Source organism: Melozone crissalis, unplaced genomic scaffold, assembly GCF_028551555.1.
Source record: "Melozone crissalis strain CALT ecotype California unplaced genomic scaffold, PUWL_Pcris_2 ptg000018l_1, whole genome shotgun sequence".
In the NCBI taxonomy this organism is placed as follows: domain Eukaryota; kingdom Metazoa; phylum Chordata; class Aves; order Passeriformes; family Passerellidae; genus Melozone; species Melozone crissalis.
Window position 1 is genome coordinate 30,448,344 of NW_026535796.1, and position 20,304 is coordinate 30,468,647.

Below are 20,304 nucleotides of genomic sequence, written 5' to 3' on the forward strand. Positions count from 1 at the left end.
GGAGGGAAAAAGAAATAAGGAGGGATGGGAAAAGTTTGCTATCACATGCACAGAACTTTGGAGCATTACCAATAGTGATTGGCAAGTTTTATAAAATATTTATCTGAAAAAATTGTCTTTACTAATGTCAAGTTTAGTATACTTGCAAAATAGAATGCTTGATCTTGTGGTGGCAAAGATGACATAGAAGCCTCAGACAAATATGTGGGCATTTATGTACATATTTATAGATATGCACTTCTGCTACCTTGAAACATTCAATATCTACAGTGAATTTCTGCTATTTCTCTATGTCAGAAAAATACCAGTTTGGTAATAGCACTAGCAGGAGACAGTGTTTAAATTAAGGGTGTCCCTGAAGATGGAGATAGCTATAATCCCAGCCCTTCTTGCTTGGATACAAAATTAAAACTTCTTCAGGTTTACATGGATCACTGGGTAACAATATTTCGGCAGACAATTGACATAGTGCAGACCATACAGACACAATGGGGCTTGTAGGATGTCCAGAATAAACTGGCAGAAAAATCAGCAGTAAGAGCAAGTTATGGCAGTTCAACCCATGGTGAGACCACTGCTGTTATCACCCCTCACCCTCCCAGGCAGCCCCTAAGGCAAACTCTCTCTCTGTAGCAGCATGGTTCTCTCACTGCTTTGTTTACAGTTCCCAATTTATTTAAAACAAAATGAGCACTTATATTTTGTGGTAAGAGTTATTACAAAATCGGTTGTCTGGAAGAGGTGCAGACATCCATTTAGCAACATTCTGGAAACATAATGCACCCAGCGTGATAAAATTTTAGCGTGAGAAATGGCCTTATGTATTAAGGAGACTAATGGATTTTGTTTAACTCCCTTTGATAAGTTTAGGAGCATCTAAATATCCATTATCTAAACATGTTTCTAAATGATCAGCTCCTTTTATCCAAATTTACTCCTCCTTCAGTGAAAAAACCAGAACAATCATAACAAAACCAGTGAAAAAGATCAAAGGCTAAATTTGAGGTAGCTGATTATGAGAGCTGGCATGAATCTTCAAAATTATCTGTGCTCTGTCTTAAAAATCTCTGTGTGAGTTTTCCGCTCCTTTCTTTCTGTCTGTGAAGTTCTGTAAGAATTATTCACACATAGCACATGCAGCTGTGCACATCAAATGCTAAAAAGAAGCAATGTGAAATATGCAACAAAATACTGTGCTGATTTTGTGTGTGGGTTGAATAAGGGGCTTCCAGTCCACTGAAGCAGTGATAAGACCAAGATTTTGGTAGGTTTTGTTTTCTTTCTGTTGCTTTGGAACAATATGGGCATTCATTTAACTATGGAATAAAACTATTTGGCTTTCTGCACAGTTTCATTTCACTGCGACTCACATGGACTGAAAGAACAGCTGAATAACTTGATATGGAAAATTTACAGGTCATGAATATTGGATGTAACAGCTGTTTTCTTTAAAAAAAAATTGAATTATGTAATCCCATTGCTTAGAAATGTCTAGAATGTGACAATCCATTGCTTGGAATAGACGAAGGAAAACCAGTTTTAGCCAGCCTTTCATTTCCTAGGAAATACCATGTTTAGAGTTTTTCATAATTAAATCCTTCAGAAAACTGTTTTTGTATTATGAACTCAATATTTTTTATAGAAAAGATAAAAGTGCGGTCCTTGTTCAACCTATTTATTCTGTTTGTTCTCTGTGAAATTTTAGAAATGCGATTTAGAGAAAGTGTTTCTCTCCAGTAACCTTACTTATGTTTTGGTTTGTCAGGAGGATGATGAAATGTTGTAACAGAGAAGTCTGACTCCACTTAGAGTCTTTGAATTGCAGTATATGTCTTCAAATATGTCAGCTCATACTTTGTAATGATAATGCATTGAGGATTTTTCAATAGGATCCTAAGCTTGAATTGTGTGAATGAAATCTGCAGCTCCAGCTGTTTTCAGTTCAGCTGTTTGCTAGAATAACAAGGGAGTCAATGTGTGCACTCCAAGCAGGTCCATTTGATTCCTTGTTTCCTGAAAGAAAGCATTTGAAAGTGTAGGGAGGAAGAGATTAAACCTTCAGTCTGGCTGGGTGCTAATGGAAGATAGGCTGCATCCAGGGGGTACCTCATAGGTATGCAGTGAAAAAAGTGATTCTCAATGATACTCCATTTAAATTACAGTAATGAAAGTGCCAAGGGTGATATTTACTGTTTCCTTTATCAAAAGGAGATGTTAATGTCTGCTACCTCTCCTTGTCTCACATAGATGCATTTCTTCCTGTAGTTATTCTGAAGATATTAAATAAATGCGAATACAGGCAATTGGACAAGCACTTGGGAGACATTTGTTAAACTTTAATTTTTAATTATGGAGATAGACAGCAAAAACTGTATTTTTAAAATTCATCTGCTTTGCTTTCAATCTGTTTGTTGTTCGTAACTGAAATGTTTTCCATTTCTGCTTATAATGACTTGGTGGGGTGCTTAGGGAAAATTTTAGGGGAAATAATAAAATGATCTGTTAATTGAATCTTTATTAAGTTTGATCATTCCCACTTCTGTATTTAGACTTGATTATGTTACCTGCAAGAGAATAAAACCATCCTATTCTGCTATTTTCAAATACACAAATTGAATTTTATCATAATGTTTTTATCTTGAATTTTATCTTAAAACTTTTAGAAGAAGAAAAGATCATGCATGCAATACTTTTCTTGATACCCACCTTGAATTATTGTGTGTAGGTCTTTGATGTACTCCAAAGATAGCTTCACTTGTGTGAATCAATAAATATCAAGTAGAAAAGAGATCTGAATTTTGGTCTCTTTTATTGCCATTAAGAATCACAGAAATGTAATAGAATAATGTAAAACATTTTTTTTTTTGTCATGCACATTTGAGTCACTTATACAAAGTGGATATCATGGAGAGAAAGCCTGTTCTGCTTTTGAGAAGACTTTCCAGTTGAAATTTCATAGCAAAATTTTGGTTTAAATCAAGAAATTTTTTTTCCAGTGAAGATTTCTTTAACTGGAAAATTTGAAACTAGCTTAACTCTTCTTATCCAGGTTGGTTGCTTATACTTATAAAACATCAAGTTAGTTGGAAACAAGGACGGCATTTTTAGTCTTTTATATAAAAAATGTTGAGTTCGTAAAAGAAATTTTGTAGGCTGTCTGGTTTGTAAAGGTTAGCTCAAGGGGAAAAGCATAGGAATTAAACCTCAAGCACAAGTATGTAATTGATAAAAGTTACAGCGATGTTACAAGTTTGAAAATAGAAGCCTTTCGGATAAGTTCTGAAATTTTTTTCCTCTAAAATAACTCCTCATTTTTAGCAAATAAATATATAAATCAATAATACACACGCACCTCCAGTAATTTCATTTAGACTGTGTAAGTCAACACAAGTGATGAAATCTATTGTGGGTGTCACTGCATTGAGCATTTTGCCTAACCCTTCCAAAAGTGTATTTGTATTTCAAGGAAAACATATGACTCATCCTTTAATGCTAACCTCACATGTTTTCCTTCTGGCCTTCTCTCTTTTCCACCTCCAGAATAACTCACTAAAAATGAGTCCCATTTTGCAGTTAGCAATAAAGATCTTTCAAAACACTTGTGATGAAACCTTGCAGCTTTGCTGAGTTGTCTTCCTGCTATGCAGTGTTTCATTATTAACCGCAGCTCATGTATATTATTCTGCCTGTTTTTCTTTCACCATGGTATGATTTTATGATTTTTGTAGTTTTTCTAATTAAGATGGGAGTCCATTTCCAACTCATCAATAGTCTATGTGCCTTTCTCACCCAACTGCTCCCTCTTGAAGCAAGGATTGCAATCAACAAGTAAAAGTTGCCTAGTAGTGCAAACAACATTCTGAGATGTGCTTCTTGGAGTTACCTGATATTAAAAAAAAATGGATTTCCTGCTATTAGGCAGGTATGAATCAAGTTTCAAAGAGAGAACTGACCGATTCACCATTAGTTTTTCTTTTTCAGTATTTTACAATTTAAGCCCCAAACCAGAGGAATCCCTGGTAGAATCTCACAGCATCTCAATGTGCCATGCAAAAATTACAGTTTTAACTAACTTAGAAAATCTATTTCACATTGCTAAAAGGATACAATCTACTGTAGCCTATGTAGCTACCTGTTTAAATACTAGCAGCTGATGGAAACTGAGGTTTTTCTTAGGAAACATACAATATTTCTAAAGCCAGAATTATTTGAAGCTGAAACTGAAGAAATCATTAACTGAAATGATTTGAAATAATTTTGAGCAATGATTTTTTTTTTTTCAAAAATTTAGCCAGAAGTTGTTCTAAACTTCCTTATAGCATTTAGTGGCTGAAGCTATGCTGCAGTAGCAAGCCAATGCTTTCATGATGTCTTCAAATTGTTATGTTAGGGTATTTAATAAGAAATGTTCTCTCATAAAGTTACTTTTTTGAAGGAAGGTAGTTATGTAATGATGACAATGTTTCTGTCTTTATGTTCAGATTTCAGCACTGTGTATGCATTCAGGTGTTGTATACTATCTGGGGTGACCACAGTATCCTTCTGAGAGTTGACTATCTCAAAACTGTATGAGTGGTCAGTTCATTCAAAAACTCCAGCTCTTCATCTTGTGGTATATTTGAGGACTTTGACTGCTGCCTATATTTTATTTTGAATTTTGCTATTTGGGATATCTCTAATGGTTAGCTTGTTGGTAGTTGTTTTGAGTGCCATCTCAAGTTTGTATTTAACTCAGGATACCTTTGATATTTTAAAAGGACAACAAGAGTTTATGTTGTTTTCACCATTGTTTTCTTAGTACTCTTAGTATTCTTAACAGTGCATTTTACCTCCAGTGAATTTTGTTACAACATCATAGCAGTAGTTTTATTGCAATAAGTGATGAGTAGAAGTTATGAAATAATTTGCAGAAGCAGCAACTTTTCTTGGATTTTGTTTGGCTGGTTGGTTTTGTGGTTTGTTTTTCTTCCCTTCATTTACTCTCCTTTAAACAAAACTCTCTCATTTAATAGAATTCCTGACTGTAGTGCTTTCAGAAAAGCCTCTCTTGGTGTGTGTACACACAGAATAACTGGCTGACCAATACAGCTCTAACCTGTACAGTCAGGTGAGCTGTTTGTCCTGGTTCCCTGTGTGAGGTTAGGTCTGCCACTACTGGAAGTATGAGGATGGGTGGGAACAGGAAAGCTGATCCACGAATTAGAAAAAAAGAAAGGAGGGGAGGGAGGAGGGAAGGGGAAGGAATGAGAATGAACAGCAAATGAGGGTGTGGAGGAATGACTGAGCCTTTAAGCATGACTTAGAAATAGTTAGACAGCCAGAGAATTCCAAAGGAATCCAGGGTTACCAAAGGCCTGTACAGAAGAGGGAGCCCTTTTCAAAATAACCAAAAGGTATTGTTATAGAGTTCAGCTGTAATAGGTTTAATGACTCAAACTTATTTTCTTCTTGCATTTAGAATGTAATAGTTAATTATTACAAATATGAACATTGCAAAAGTAACAGTCTCTGTTTTGTAAGTAATAAATCTCTCCATTAGGGAAGTAATAACTTCCTATTAATACATTTGTTCCAAGCATATGATCTACCAGGTCCTAAAATTAGTTCTAAGCTTCCTAATATGAACCAAGTAGATATTTCCACTCTTTTAAAAGCTTAAAAGCAAAAGCTGAAGTAAATTTGGGGTCAGTTATTCAATTTCATGCTGTGAATTAGAGGGTCTCCAAGATCAGCTTTACAGGGTTACCAAGTGACTGATATGATACTGGATTCCTTCCTGTCATAATGCCATAAACATTCTGCTGGAACTTAGGTCAGTGCTTAAAATAACCTTGCTAATTGCAAGTCTCCAAGTGTCGGCTGAAATTTCAGTGAGCTGCCACACAGCAGATCTGGATGTTGAGAAATCACTACTGTAGTTTAGAACGTGCAGGGGAAGAGCAGACAGGCCTAAACTTGATCTGCACAATAACACAGGTAGAGGCAGCAGACAATTCTCTACATTTACTGTAAAACAAAAGCTGTCGACTCTGCGCTGAAGATGGATTGGGTTACAGATCATGTATGGCTTACTTGTCTGTCTTTCAAACAGACATTTATTTTTTGAATTGCTGGTTGCATGTAACTCTTTTAGCTGAGGAAAGGAAATGGGACAGTCCTTTTTTTTTTGCAAAGCTGATAAATGAGAACTCTCCTTCAGTATAAATGAGGTAAGACACCGTTAAGCTAAAATATTTTACAAAATGTTAAAAAAAGTGTAAAGCAATAAATTTAAGTTTGATTTTTTAATAAATCAGTTGGTTTTCAAGTTCTTTAGAAGTATTGCATGACCTAAATTTGTTTGGCTTGAAACAGTACATTGTGTTTCCTGTGCACTAATCTAACTTGCAAAAATGACATATTTTTTTTCTCTGTAGTTATAGCTATCTGAATTCTTCAGTCTCTTTCACTCACTGTTCTACACATTGTAAAGCTTCTGCAATCACAATCTTAGGCTTGAACAATTAAAACCTTTCACTTCTGAAGGTACAAAATTGTTTGTAATGTGTAAAGTTCTTGGTCTCCTGTTTCCATGTGGAGATTTTAGCTTTTTACTGGATGTTGAGGTGAAACCTAATGCTCAGACTTCTCTAGTCTCTTAGACATTACTCAGCTAACTTTTTATAGGTCACAGTATAATTAGAAATAGAGACTTTAAGATTCTACTTGCATTACTTTGGCTGCAATTTTGACCTATATTGTAGAAAGAAGTGTTTAGTAAAGGTTTGGAAACCATCAGACTGAAAATAAAGTAAGTAATAGGAAACAAGGAACTTCATCATTATATGCAAATTTTACTAATCCTATTAAAACCTTAATAAATTCTGTAGTTTTTCATAAGGAGACCAAATATCCTAAAATATCTGTTGCTTGTCACAGTTGCACTAGTTTATCTGACCATTTAAAAAGAATTCTGAGCATTGTATGCTTTCCAAATGCTCTTTGTTTTAGTTTTGTTCTCAGCTCACAAAATTCTGTGTGTGCCATATCCTGAGGAATATGCTCAGACTGCTCAAAAGCATCTGTTCTCTCGGCAAAGTTATTCATTCTTTTGAAATTGTCTACAGGAAAAGTTCAAGAATTTTTTGGTTAGCCAAGGCTGTTTTCTTTCAAGATTTGCATTGGCTTAAGATGAGAAAGGTTTTTGACTTCTCTGAAGCAAAAGTTGGCGGTGGATGGAGAATTGTTGACGTGTAGATTCTGCAAGGTGCCAGACGAATGGGAAATCAGCCCATAGATTATGGCAGCAGTTGCATCTGTTATTTGGATAGGAATTTTTCGTTGACTTTTAAAAGGTTTTTATTTTTGCTCTTCAGCTGCCCATGCATCAGTGGCCAATTGCTCTTGTTTAGACTTTGCTGGCTAAACAAGTTAGTACTTTTCATCTCCGTAATGGCAGTTGCCATATTCTTCTCCAAAGTGCTATTTGTGAAAGTTTCATTTAAAGCTCAGAAAGGAGTGGAAAATTCTGCTACAGCTTTATGTGCTTAAGACTAGGCTAAGTGTAGTAGGTGCCTATTATTGCTCCATTTCATATCCTTTTCTGATTGCTGCTTCATCTATTGATGTGTCAGTAAAGTAGGGGTCTGAATTAATTCTGTTCCATATAAGTAAAACTAGAGAGGTGTTTTTCCTCTTCTGTGGGCATGTCTGTATTACCATTTTATTTTGGATTGGGAATGTGATTTTGAAGTGGATCTGCTGTTTATCCCTATTCAGCACTCTTGGGTTCATGCTGGAGCAGTCCTTCCATGTGCAAACTGCTTGCTACTGCTCACAGTCCTTGCCATGTAGAGGTTTCTTTTTAAAATTTGCTTACTCAATTCCCTTGTCTCTGCTTATGTTTCATTTATTGTCACATCTGTGGTGATATTTTCTTTTGCCTTGCTTCTGACTTGATAACTTTTTGTGAAGACAGATTTTGCATTTAATGTTGATGCGATTGCCTTGAATGAGATACATGGTTGGTATGGTAATTGCCTCTTCCATATCTATCGTGTTTACTGAAAAGTGAAGAAATTTTCTCAAGAATGAATACTTCTCCTGGTTTACTTTGGTTTGCAGTATGCTTACCTCTCAGACACAAAATCAGAAACTGTAGAGTCAAGTTCAATTCTGATTATTACCTGAATTTCATTTTAAGTCTGCAAAATGATTTTCATAAATTATAAACATCTTCAGTTGAGATTTATTAATTATTTTGATGATCCTGATTCCATCTGGCATTGTAAATGACATAATGAAATATAAACAGTAATGGTGAATTTTAAAAATTCTTCATACTTCAAAATTCAAAGGATGGTAGGATTAATGTTTCAGTAAAGGGTCATTACAATGAGCAACTGTAATGTTCTGCCATCCTTCATGCTTCAGTCTTGGAGTGTGATACACCTCTATTAAGAACTATGGCCTCCCTTGACCCCTTATTAAAGGAACTAAACAGCTGGTTTGGGTTTTAGTACCTCTTCTTGCTGGAAGTTAATTCATAGTAATGGCTGAGAGGAATCACAATGTTCTACATAACATATTAACATTTGATTAATGTGGGACATTTTTGATTAATGTTGGGCAGGATATTGAATTATAGTCAGTGGTAGAATTTTAAGAAAATGGATGTAGAGGGGATATATAAATATATTAGGTTTAACAGACTTGCTGTTATCAATACTATTTCAAGAATTTCTCAGCTGACCAAGCTTCCCATTGCCTCAGAGTTACCCAGTGTCTCACAAAATTCTTGATGAAGTGGTGAAAATGTGTCTGTGAAAAGGCCTCAGTATTTAGGAGCTGTAAGAGAAATAAAAAAGATTGTTTCAAAATACCAATGCTCCTTTCATTTTACTCAAACTTGCCAAGATTGGCTCATCTGACTGTGGCTTGTTGAGAAAAGGAAAATATTTTTTGTTTTTCTTTAGCCTTATGGTTTTCATGTTTTGGTAGATGACCTGCACAGAAACATATTGTATTTCTGAAATGTGTTGAAAATACAAAATGTTCTTTTCAGGATTGTTGTACAGTAAAACTGTAAAGATTGCTGTACAGTGAAACCTGCCAGAATTAGACAGTCCCTCAGTGTCCCTGGGTGTTTTCTATGACCTGTGTGGAGGGGGAGGCAGCTGGGCAGGGTGAGCCGGCTCTGGCAGGGCTGTTGGCTGCAGCAGTACCGAGCAGGGGTTACTGTATTTCCAGGCTCACATCCAGCCCAGCACGGCCCCTTGGGCTCAGAGGAAACCTTGTGACCCAGCTAGGGCTCTGCTGAGCCAGCCCACTTCTTAAAAGAAGAATATGGAAATATGAACACTTGCAATTTATGTGCTACTTACCTTTTCTATTCCCTGTCTATACTCCAGAATACCACAATTCAGGGATCCAGTGCCATTTCTTGTGCATCTTATTATCAGAGGAAGATAAACATTAGCCTTTGTCTAAATTTAGGATTTAGTTCAAGGCTAAATTGATGATAACTATTTTTGCAATAAATATAAATTTTTACCCATGAATTAAAGGCACAAACACACATTAGAAGCTTGAAGCCACTAAGGTTCATTAACTTCTGCACAGACAAGTTTGACTATTGAATTTCAAAGGGTTGCTTTACAAGCCCAGGCATGGAAACAACAATTCTCTTTCTCATTGAGCCTGCGCAGTGGCAAGAGTTACACTCATCACTGAAAGCTGCAGTCTAGATAAAGATAATTTATAAGTTATCTCTTTAGCTTGAAAATAAAATGGCATATAAAGAAGATAAAACTGTTCAGAGACAAAACTGTTTGCTGTCAGCATAAGAAACAGTTTATCTCACAGGCCATCCTGTCTTGCTTTCCTAAAGCTGGAAATGACACTGACTATGAAGAGCTTTATAAATCAAGGATCCTATTTCAGTTAGCAACCTGTAATAAATATATTTTCCTATATATATATATATATACATATGTAAGCATAAAAATGAATAAATATTTAGATAAACACTGCTCATTTCCTACTCCTTTCAAAGCACTCCAGTCCTACTGTGTAGTGCACAAGTACTTTCTGAAGCAGCAACATCTTAATAGCCTTTAAGTGTGTTAGTGTTTTACACCGGAAAATTCTCTTTTAAAGCCAAAAATCAGCACCACCAGCATTATCCTAACAGGGCACAAGCTGTCTTCTCAGAACTATCACACTAGAATAGGCCTTGCAGGAATTTATTGTTGGAATGTGCTCTAGAGTGTTGTAAAATGTTTCTAAATTACAAGTACAGTGTATTTGAATAGTTCTAACTAAAATACTATGTCTAATTTAAATATTTAGACCTAATTCTAGTATTAAAATGCTAATGTCTATTATGCTTATATTTATAAGCAGCCAGAGCAAGCAACTATTATTGACCAAGAATTTTAGTTTCCTTAGGGACAATTATTTTGTAAAGAAGTGCTTTATATGTTGTAGGTACGGCAATGTTACTAGTTTATTTTAGGAATATTTCTGACCCATTTGCTGCAAATATGGTACAAAAACTGAGTTTTTGATTATTTGCTACTTATACAGCACTCTTTCCTACTTCTAAATCAAAAATTCAAGGATACTAATTTTTTTGATAAGATACTATACACAAAATTTTAAATATACATCTGTATGAACATTATAGCCATGTAGGATGACAGTGAGATTTGGAAATAATCAGAGAGCATGAAATACTAGTTAATATTTGTTAGTTGCTTTTGTATGTAAAGTCTCACTAAGCATGTGGTTTGAATGGTTCAGATAGCTTTGAATGTCATGCCAATCCCATAAGTACAGAATTCCAGTTTAATCTCCATTATATTCCTTCTAAAAAAGCCTGCAAAAACCCCTACCCTAGTTTTCCTTTTGTGGGTGTAAACTTGGGGTGGGGGGATGGCGGTGTAGTTTTGTCTTTATTGCATTTCAGGTCAAAAACAACAGGAACAATTTCTGTGACATATGGTACACGTATCAGAAACTAATGAGGAACAATTTTTAATATATCATCTAATCAGGAATCATAAAAATCATGATCATCAGGAACTGTAGTGACAAGACAAGAGAAATGGCTTCAGATTGGAAGAGAATGGGTTTAGGTTAGGTATAAGGAAGAGATATTATTGGGGAGGTTTTGGGGCTCTGGCACAGGTTGCCCAGGGAATCTGTGGCTGCCCATCCCTGGCAGTGCTCAAGGCCGGATTGGATGGGGCTCACAGCAAGCCCTGGCCTAGGGGAAGGTGTCCCTGCCCATGGCAGCAGGGTTGGAATGAGATGATCTTTATGGCCCTTGCAATCCAAACCATTCTGTGATAAGAGACTCGATTAGTCTGCCCAAAGAGTTCTTTCCATAATTAAATAAATAAACTTCATGCACAATTACAGAATTGAAATGAGAATGAGAGTCTTGTACATTTTAGATGTCTTTAAGACATATACATATTTTTCTGCTAAAATTAATTAATTAATTTCTTTATTTCTTCATTCACTTAAGATGTTAAGTATATAAAATAGCTTTTTTCCAGTCTTTTGAATAGTTTTTCCTCCATATAGCAAATTTAGGGGTTTGTTTGGTTTGGTTTTTTTGTTTTTTTTTTTTTTTTGGTTAGTGTGTGTTTTTGTGTCTGTGTTGTTTTTTAATGTGGTATGTGGGTATTTATTTGATTTTTTTTTTTCTAGCACAGCTTTATACACTCTAACCCTGACTCTTACAATACAGTAAGTGATATCCAGAATGGAACAATCCTCCTGGTATGCTGGGTAGGTGGTAGCTGATTCAGAGTACAGGAAGTGCCTCCAGATGCTCTAAGTGCTTTGTAATTGTTACTAACTCATTGGGAGATCTTCAACAGCTTTCCAACTGACTTCAGTATTTGTCATTCTGGAGAAGAGGGCAGGAAGGTCACAAACATCAAGCAGCATGCAAAATAGACTCTAAGGCTTCTTTTCCATGTTTCTAAACCCAGTAAAAAAAATCTCAGTAATTCCCATAAGATTGCATTAATTAAGTACTATATCTTGGTCTTTTCTGATCAAAATGATTCTATGATTCAATGAACAACATAAAAGTGAACCACAGTGCCAATAAAGTGAAGACTGGTAATAAAGACCAAGAGAGATTCTGTCCTTTTTGCTGTCCTAAATAATGACTGATGGAAAATAACTTCAAAGACATGTCACAAGAAGCTCTTGGAGGCTTAGCTGCAGTGATATAAACAGCCACTTATCTTGAAAACTTCCTATCATGCTATCAATTTTCATTATAGGAGACCTGGCACAGATGGTAGTTCTTCACTTCTGACTCTTCATATCTTATTTGAGATGAGAGTAGAGTCTCATCATCCTTTATTAAATTCTGTTGTAGTAACTAAGTGTCAGTCAAAGAGAGTGAATGGGCTTAGTGTTCTTTGGCTTAGGCAAGTCAAAATATTTTGATTAAAATTTTTCTGTTGTGTTCTCCATGCCTCTGCAGAAGGCCTGAGTTTTTCTCATGTGTGAACTTGAAGTTCCTTTCATTCAGTAGTTCACTGCTGTGTGAAATACTTTCTGCTATTTATGTAAGGATACATTTTGTTAGTAATTTAAAACTTCATTATTTGAAGAACAACACTTTTTTTCCCCAAGAATTTTGTTTCTCTTTTATCTAAAGTCTTCTCTTGAGAGCAACTGTTCTCAAAAACCCTAATTAAATCTATTGAATTTAATAAAAACTTGAGTCTTTACAAAGAAATCTATAAACTGAAAAAGTAAGATAGATGCAGGTATTTTGATTGGCTGACCAGAAAATAGAGCTCAGACAATAAAGATCCTATGGCCCTGCAGAAAGCTTAAACAATTATTGAAATTTTCTTAGTCTATGCCAAGAGTAATTCCAAATCTTCAAACTGAAAATTATGAGAGAACAAGAGTGGAGCACATTCAAAGCTGAACTGGCAGGGTTAATAGTTTGCTAGCATAGATGTTTGAAGCTCACTGTTGTCAAAAGGATAACCAGTGTTGCTGGAAAATTATTGAATGATTTGTACAAATAGCACTGAATTCTGTTACCTACTGTGTATTGTAGATAAAATTATAGAAGTTATGATCAAATAATAGGAGTGTTCTTCTTTCTGATTCTTCATATAGCTGACATGATTGTTTATAGCATTAATTTTTGTCTGTATTGCCTGGAATAGTAGTTGGGGTTTCCTCACAGCCAGTGAAGTGCTCTCTACACTTTGAGGTTGAAATCTGCCTTGTCCTGACCAGGCTACCAGGAACTGGTTGGCTTAGCTATTGCAGAATTTAAATGTTCACTTTGAGGAAAATGTTCTTCCCTTTGCATCCTCAATTTTTATTTCCGCGTGTTAATAATTTAAAACAGTTAGAAATGCTTTTAAATTACACTTTGTATATATAGTATACAGAAAGCAAGAAAGTGCTGAGTAAAGAGAGAAAAAAGTAAGGATCAAAGGTAGCTATCAAGAGACTTGAAAAATATATCCTACATTCTTCTATTAGGGTAGGAAAGGTAGAGTTATGTGAAGAGGATTACATAGTATTTGCAGGATGTTTTAATAAATCTTTCTTCTATTTAATAAATATGAATAGATATTCCATTTAGAGATATGAATATATAACACATGATGAGTGTATTTAGTATAAAGCTAACTCATAATTTTTCTTATTTGTGATCTTAAATAGTCAGTGTAATTTACAAATATATGTATATAATTACCATTATCCAATGAACAGGCAGTTGAAGAATGCATTTTTTTTCCCAACTTGCCTCTACTACCACTTGGTTTACTAGGTTTTCATATGAGTTTGAAAACCTCTTTTTTTCCTTTTTTGTCAGAAGTAGCTGGAAACAAAACCTGCTACTCTATTGCACGGTTCAGCGCTATTTATCTTCTTGTGTGAAGAGCTGTTCTAGAGTACCTCTGCAATGATGCCTTCCAGAGTGTAGTACAAAACCAGACTTCATTCAGCATAAATATGACATTTCATATCAAGTTTTAATAATTCTAAAAATTTCGAACTTAGGCCTCGGTAAAAATCAGTTTGCTTATCATGACTAAGATAAATGAAAATTTGTACAGTTATGCATAGAAGGAATGTTTTACAGTGATAACTTTAATAGGAAAATTCCCCAAAGACTCTGGACACATTGCACAGTAGAACCAGTGGAAGTTCAGGAATGTGAAAACAATATTTAGTTGCAGAGGTTGCATCACTTCCCACAACAGCTTTCTGTTACATTCACCTTTGCAGTTCCTTTCACAAATGCAATTCGTGTGTCAATGTTACTGTTGTCGGGAATATCTCAGAAGTGGCTAGCCCAGACCTGTGTGCACAATTCTCTTTCCATACAGTTCTGATGTGCCTCATTTTATTTTATTTATAACTTTTCCTGTGACTCTTCAGTTCTACCACAGGCCTTAAGAGTGATTTAGTGCATCAGGTATTTGGAGGTGCCTGGGTGATCTAAATGCTTCCTTGTAATTAAGAATCTGGCCTGTGGTGAACGCTGTGTTCAGAAAGTCTTTTTCCATTAAATTACTGATTAAATTTAGTAGGGGAAATAAACATTTGATGGCAGCCTCTCTTCCCTGCTGCCATTCCCTCCTGCAGAAAAAGCACAGGCTGGCCGAGGTTTGTAAGACACTGCAGCTGGTCCTGGCAAGTGATCTGGAATAACTTCCAGCAGCAACTGCCCTGTTTCTGGACAAAAGGATCCTTTTGCATGTTCCCAGTATGTTTGATCCTTTGGCCCCAGCAATGGTCCATATGGCAAAACAAATGCAAATTGCTGGAATCCCAGGACAGGAGTTTCACCATTAACATTTCAGGCATTTTTCCTCTGCCTGAAGTGCTTGGCATGTGATAACATATCTTACTTCTTTCATTCTTCTTGCTCATTTTTCTTGCAGAAAAATAGTCAATCAAAATACTTATACAGCAAGTAAATTAATAAAACACATAGGCAACTAATAAATTATCACAGTGAAACTCTGTGTTTGTTACAGTTACATAGAAACCATTGCTATTTTAGCAGCTCTCTCAAAGAACTGATAATTTGACATCTTTTTCACATTATTTCTAAGGACAGGGATATAAGAATGTAACTCACCAATTCCTGAGATAACAAAACACAGTTGAAACATGCCTATTTAGAGTTCACCAAAGCAAATATTTATTTTCAGACATTTTTTGAGAATTTTTCAACAGCAATATTTGTACAATAGAAGTTGGAACATCATAGATCTGCTTACTGGAATTTTGCAATAATTAAAGCGTTCCTCGCTTAAAATAAGGAGAGTAAATTGATCAAAATAAAAGCCAAGCTGGAAAAGAGAATAATGTGCAGAAAATGATGGTGGGCCAGGAAAAGAAGCAATCAGTAGCATGTGTGGTATCATGAGGGAAGAGCAGAGAGGCTTTGGGAACCAAGGTATTTCCAAGCTGTCAGTGTCAGCAAGGGTCAGTGATCTCAGAGCCCTCCTGGTAGCTGCTTTCCTTTGCATTCTTCACCCAGCATAATGCAGTCATTTCCCTTAGTCACTGAATTCCACAGCCATACAAGGTGCACTGTAGTACTTCTGTGGCTTTTTGACAGGCTGGTAACTCAAAGTCAGACCAGGCCTTTCCCTGGCAGTTGATTTTGCTTAGTCAAAGTCTGGATTTTTCATATGGTTATTTTATTTGACTTAATTGTTTACTTAAAAATGGCTGCAAAAAAATTATGTGTGGCATTTGCTCTTAAGATTTTACCAATAATAGAAGAGAACAGTTTAATCTTTATTGTAACACAATGTACAGCAGGTAGGGATGAGAAAGATGAGAAACTTTCTTTGTGAAGTCAGAGTGCATTTTAAAGGAAAAATACCATTCATAAAGATGTTCAGAAATAAAAATCTCTCTTTTCCTTTCTCATATATGCATAAGCATAAAAGTACAGAGAGTTAATTTATAATTTTCAAGTCCAATTAAAGTAACAAATCTAAAAATTCCGTGGTATATATTCAAAATTATTTTTTCTGACGGGAAGAATTTGTACATCCTGATTGGAATATTTGTCTTCTGAAGAATTAAAAAGCACTTAAAAGAAAGACCAAATAGATAGACGTTTTCTTAAATCATAAATTATATTTACATGTACAGCAGTTGTGAGATGCATTAGCAATCTGTTTTTCCTGCTGAGGTTTTATTGCAAGATCAAAGAAAAAATCTCCAGTATAGCTTCTCTGTCACTGATACTAACTCTAAAGCAACATATTTCAACCTTTCATCTTTCAGTTGTTTCATGTACATCTTATTACAATTTCTTACGGATCATAGAGAAAATACTTTTAAAAGTCAGCATCCAAGGTGGTTTTCATAGACTCTTGACTCTTGTTTATGCTCTTTTTCTTCATCTACTGCAGTGTTTGTGATCGAGGCTATTTTAGTTGACATGGAGGGCTATGAGCAGGCTGAAGGATTCAGCAGCTGCAGATTACAGGATCAGCTGTCTGGAAGACTGAGTGAAGTGGGCAGTTGGCAGCCAAATGGGGTACAACCCCTGTAGCCCGAAAAATTCCACAGCCAGTGCTACAGGAAAGCCCATGAGAGGATGATAAAATCTTTAGCTTAATATCACTATGAAACAGTGTAAAAATGAAAAAGCCTAGCTGGCATGTGAGATTAATGATTATAAATATTGTTTAGGCAATGGTGCTTTCTAAAAATCTAATTATATTATCTAAAAATTAAATTATATTATTATGATATGAAACTATATACTATTAAAATGGGGAAGATTTTGTCCATATGTGCATAGGCATTATATTACTGTTGACATGGAACTATTTACAAAGAGATGCCAATAGATTATTCCTTAAAAGAGCATGATTTATTTTATCTATCTGCCACTTCTGGTAAGAGCAAGTGGCACTCATGGCAGCCTTGAGGTACTACCTCGTGACACTGCTGTTCTTTATTTATAAATAAAAAGTGTAGAAAGGCACAAAACAGTGTTCTGTTGGTTTTGCTCTATCTATTGTTGTCACCTACAAGGAGTTAGGAAGAATGAGAAGAATGAAACCATGTTGCACCAGGTCTTCGTACTGAACCTCAATAAAATCATGAACTAACTTGACTTTTACATGACTTTTTTTTGTACACTCTTTGAACTGTGTGAATTATTACAGAAAATTATTAAAATCAAAGCTGTGCTTTTGTAATTATTTAATTTTACTGAATTATATGTAAATCTAGACATCAGCTACAGTAAAAGGGAAAAGCGTAACTAGAAAATGTCAAGTGGTTTTAATATTGTATTGTTTCCTCTCAATATGCTTGATTTGTGCCAGTCAAGTGTAGAGACAAGATGCAAATAAATAGGATGCAGATTTATTAATGCTGTTCTGCTGAACACTAATCAGAATTAACTTGCATGGCAAAAGTTAGCATTTCTTTGTAATTATTTTCTCCTGAAGGCTAGCATTAACTTTTACACAGTTATTCTGTCATTGGCACAGCCTTCACCTTCACACCATTATATGACAGTTAAAATTAAAGAAAGGGGGTGTCAGTAGGGCCCAAAATTCATTTTTTACAAGCTTTAGGTAAGCCACCCATACTGTTTATTACCTTAATCCTTTAAGAGCTGGTGCTGTGTCTTTTACTGACATGATAGTTTTGTATGATAAGATCAGACAACGTGATTTTGAGAGTGACCAAGTTCAGGCTTAGGTTCTCTCCACGTTACTGAAGCTGTAAGGAGCTGTTAATTCCTTGTTAGTACATAAAGCACTTGGCTGTTGCCATGTGACACAGTAATCTGGAAGTAAGTAGACTTTGCTTTTTGAGAAAAAACGAATAACTTGTAGCACAGCATGCAAAAATTAACAGCGTATGTTGAATATATGCTTCTTTCAAACCCCAAGTGGTGCTGGGATTTGCATTTCCCTACAAAGTTGGTTTGTTGTGGAAGGTTTGTCTACTTCAGAAATTTGAGATGATTTTGTGGCTAGCATAATGGGACATCAAGAGAAAACTTGTCTGAAGTGTGGGTCTGAATTCTTGATTTAGAATATTACCTAGATGCATTAGCCAGTATTTTCAGTACATTGTCAAACATTTGTCAGAAGACACTTGTTCATTGTTAGTTCTTCTTATGGCTTTCTGCTTTCAACCACTTTGAGAATTCATATGGTAGTTGAATTCAGCATGTAAGTCTGTGTGTGAAGCCTGAAAATATGAAAAATTTGTTTTGGAGTCTGGCACATCCTTAAGCTCACTCACATAAATACTCTAAATGGAAGTCTATTAAGTACTTTTCTGTAGACTGTGTCTAATTTACAAAATTACAGTTACTGGACACAATCTATTTTTTAATCACTGAAATGAAAATTAAACTTCTTTATGGCCAAGAGGAAAAAAACCGTTAACAATCTTGAAGAAGTATATGCAAATTGAGTTCAACTAATTAATTAGAAATATTCTTTAAAACATTTGAAACAACATACAATTACGGCTGTGTTTTTCAGTTGAGTATCAGTTGTAGTTGGCTAAATGGAAAATATTATCTTTTTCCAAAGCTCAGAGAGTTTTAGCTCTGTCTGTATGTTTTTAGCATTAGATGAGCACACTAATCTGGTAACTAGAGTGTCCCTTTGCTCACCTGGAAGTGTGTGGATATTGGAAGCCCTGAGCACTTGCAGCACTGCTTGTTGGCAGGTGAGGCTGTGTGTGTTGTACTTGCAAACAGAGATGCTGCTGGTTACAGCAAGGGGCTGAGGGTACAGGAGAAGAGATACTGCCTTTCTCTCAATGCATCTACAGTGATCATCTGGCATTTCTGAGAAGTACTCCTGCAGAGGCCTTGGTGTAACTGGTGTAAGTGTTTTATTAAAATGAGTCCCTACCAATGGCACCTGATAACAGCTAATATTGTACTATCTGTTGTACAAAATTATTTAATATTATCTAGAGATTTGATTTTGGCTTAACTTGTTACATACATGCAATTACATATTAAATACTTGGTCTTTACTTTCATACTCAAAATGCCAAATCTGAACTTAAATAAAGTACTGTATTGTATTATTAATTTAGAAATAATCACGCTTGCTCATTTTTCTGTTATGCTACTGCCATACAAAACCCCAGTCATCAGAGACATAAGATTTCATTGTAATTGTCTGATAGAATTGTTTCAATAACAAATTTGAAATGCAAAATTATGATTATTTTCACTTTTGTTTATATATCTATAAAGGAGATTTCAGCAGGTTTGAATTAAATTAATTTTTTTTTTAGTAAGTATGTCTTGGATTTAAATATGATATTAACTCACCTTAAGTCACTGCCAGAGTCATTGGAAAAAATCTTCTAGGGTCCAGTGCCATTTTTTTTTCAGTACTTCAGTCACATTTCCTAACTTGTATATAACATGCTTTTTACACATAGTTTTCAAACAGAAGTGTTACAGAGTGTTGTTTGCTCAATGGCATATGCCTAAATGTTCTTTAGCATTGTGATTTGTCCTTTCACAGAGAGAATGAAGAGTAGATTGAAATTATTTTACTCTGTATGCAGCACAACCTTAATAATCTGTAACATTTATTTTAAATTTGGAGGACACCATCCCATCAAAAGTTTAGCTTTGTAACCTAGTAACCAATATTTTCTATCTCCTTTCTCAACACAGCTGTTTCCAGTTTCTCTGTTGTCCCTCTTTCTCCTTTTCCCCCCATCTTCTGTTCAGTTTTGTGCCCAGAGCAGGACTATGCAAAAATCGGTGCCCTGTCACCACCACAGACAGCGATGGGTAGCAGAAATAGCTTAATCTCATTGAGTCTATCCCAGACTGTTGTCCTTCTTGGTGATAGAGGTTAGATTTAAATTCTGTCCAAATTAATTTTTTTGATGATGGCACAGACCAGATTCTTGGCATTTTAATGGTGGGTATGTGTGTGTGTGTAGCAGAGAGGGCGATAGCTCTTGGCAATCTCACCACTTTCATTGCCATTGCTGTCTTCTAGGATGTCACTTTATGGTGTTAGTTTTCTGCTTGTGATTCATGTGATCTTGTTGTGCCATCCTTTTTTACTGTATGATGTGTCTGCTCTTACTGAGCAGTGCTGCCAAACAGGACAGCTGCTGGTTCAGTTGCTGTAGCGTTGCCATGAATAAAAAAAAAGAAAAAAGTCTACATGTATTAATTACAGTAGATTAATTATATTTCCTCTATGAAAAAAATCTATTCTGCATTTAATTAAAAGTACATGAAAAGTAGATCTGATCCATGAAGGGACCATG

General features: G+C 35.4%; 1 protein-coding gene across 4 annotated transcripts in view; it reads left to right on the top strand.

The window, feature by feature from the left end:
• AKAP6 (A-kinase anchoring protein 6) overlaps nt 1–20,304 on the top strand; it is a 257,384-nt gene that overhangs the window by 57,433 nt on the left and 179,647 nt on the right. The window lies entirely within an intron of this gene.